Below are 2,664 nucleotides of genomic sequence, written 5' to 3'. Positions count from 1 at the left end.
ACCCCACCAGTGGTAATCCAACTTGGAAATCGTCGTTTGATTTTTCTGTTCGTTTTTCGCGTTATTCGTATCGTGTGTTCTTCTTTCCGCGTCATAAACTGGACGCTTCGCGTAGTGTGCGATGAGCAAGAAGAAGAGGAAGGCAGGCTCGAGCTCTGTAAAAAACGAACGCATTGCCAGTGGCAATAAAATTCCGAGACAAGCGTCATCTAATGATGCACGCAATGGCGATTTCGGCGCGTCGGTCGAAAATGTAAACGCAGTTACGCAGGCAGCAACCAAAATCAAGCTCCCCCCGCTGGTGGCGAAGGTGGTCGCTCTTGACAAACTCATCAGCGAATTCGCATCGATGGGTGTTACATCAGAGTACAAGCTGTGTGGCCTTATTCAGTCTTTTTCCAAGCAGTTAACATTGTTTGTTTTCCGTCATCATAAGGGCTTCGTTGGTGCCTATGAGAATGCATCAATGCATTAAACTGACGTTATAGCGAAGCAGGTGTTAAGGTTGTGTGCCAAAAAAAATATTTGGGGAATATCAAGCATCTTGAATGTCTTACTGGGATGTTATAAGTTATTTGGATTCGCGTGCCAGTCGCAAAACTGCCTTCAACTAGGATTGCATTTGCGCTAAATTGATCATAATGAAGCATTGCTACTATTTTCGAAGTTGTTATTAACGAAAAGAGTTTATTTCGCTTGTTTAGTCACCAAGAAAGTGAATGTCGTTCTGGAATTTTGTATGTGATTAGGTTCCGCTTGCCAGTAACAAAACTTCCTCCACTAAGGATGACAGCTGAGCTTCTCTCAAGCATGAGAAAGTAATGCAACTTTTCTCAAGGCCAGTAATATTAACAGAAGCGTTTCTTTTGAGAATAGCGCAAAATGATGAGAAGTGTTTATATTTCTGGTAGTTTAAAGCCACCAATGTATGGCTCTGTATGCATGCTGTATGCATATCAAATTGAAGCCAATGATAGATCTTCTTTGAAAAAATATACATACTTGCGAAAAATATGGATTTTCGTTTTAGTAATTATGGATTGTGTTAGTTTTCCAAAGTTTTTTCGATTGAAGATAGAGGGCGCTATATTTTTACATTTATTTTTTTTGAAAGCTCTGTATGCATGCTATGGCGAATGCTTGTTTGGCGCCTGGTTTACGTTGTACGAACGATGTCTAGAGGTGCGATTTCTTTGAGGCAATACTAAATAACATGTAGCATGATATTTGATACTTGCAACGGTTGTCATTGTTGAAAAGTTGTTGTTGTTTCCATGCTGTGCCAAAGATAATTTGATGTAGTTATAAGATGTGGAATAATGGTGCTGGTGCAACATGTATATAATCGACTGTAGCCGAGTCTATGTAAATTGCGAAAAAGGCCACCGGAATAGCGTTCGAGGTAAATTTCCAATGCATTGACATGAAATAAATTGCGACATACGATCAGCTAGTGTATTGTTTTGCGAGGGCAAGAATGAATCATCAATCAATTATCGTCAACTGATTCTACAATGAAAAAACCGTTCCAGAGATTATTCTACTAAGCAGTTGTTTCTAAAATTTCACAGCATTATAGAATAATATCCGAAGGTAAAAACAAGCGACTTATAAAAAATAACAGCGTAGTTCTACGTCACAATGCGGTCGTATCTTGGACACAACCTCCTATAATTTTTTCCTTCGTTCAAGGAGATTTTACATCTGACGATTTCCCCTTCGTTGCTCGTCGATAAGTTGCTCGTTATTGACAGCTCTGTTCGGGAAAGCATACAACTGGACAGAACAAATGTAAGAGGAAATGAGAATGTTTTCAATTTTCATCAATTTAAACTATATACAGACTATGGGATTGTAATGTATAGCTTATCAAACAAATCTTAGGGAATTTCTGATTCGTTTGGTATGTAAATCGCCAAAATCCGTTCGCGGCAAAAATAGTTATTAACGTTAACTCTACTTCATAAAAACGTGACCTGTTTTCTGATTTGGCACCTTTAATGAAAGACGTAGTTCTACGTCAAAAATATAAAAAAATATGGCGCCCTCTATTCCGAAGCCATGAAAACATTAAAAAAATACAATAATTACGAAAACAAAATCCAAATTTTAGGTAAGCCTAATATTTTTACAAAAAAGATTATTGGCTTTAATTTGATATATCGATCATCTGAATCGGTCCAGTATTTCAAAAGTTATGAATTTTCTAAAAAAAAATCATTTTTGGGAAAAAGGCGAACAAATGGATTTTTCGAACCACCCTAAAATAGAAATGGGCATCCCAATGAAAAAAATAAAAAAAAAAATACGGGTCTAATATTTTGCGATCAAGAACAAATCTACCAATTTTCACGAAAATCTGAGAACCACTGTATTGGTTTGGCATGGAATGTAGCCATTTAGGTGTAAGAGTGTTCCTATCTTATCGATACACATGTCGCCTTTTTCGGCGTGAGAATATTCCTATGGTTCGAATTTTCCACAGTTGGGTCATACACAGCGGGGCTGTTGATATGAGGCTGCCATTGTTGTGCATAAATAGTACCAATTACCGAAGCAGCAGACCGTAATGTGAGCGGTAAGGGACTGAATTACCGTCACATGATGATTGTTGCTCTAAATGTGATTTTGCTTTTCCATGTATGATATTGTTACACTAAACAT

The sequence above is a fragment of the Toxorhynchites rutilus genome, chromosome 1 (genome assembly GCF_029784135.1).
Source record: "Toxorhynchites rutilus septentrionalis strain SRP chromosome 1, ASM2978413v1, whole genome shotgun sequence".
NCBI classification, from domain to species: domain Eukaryota; kingdom Metazoa; phylum Arthropoda; class Insecta; order Diptera; family Culicidae; genus Toxorhynchites; species Toxorhynchites rutilus.
This window is presented reverse-complemented; position numbering follows the sequence as displayed.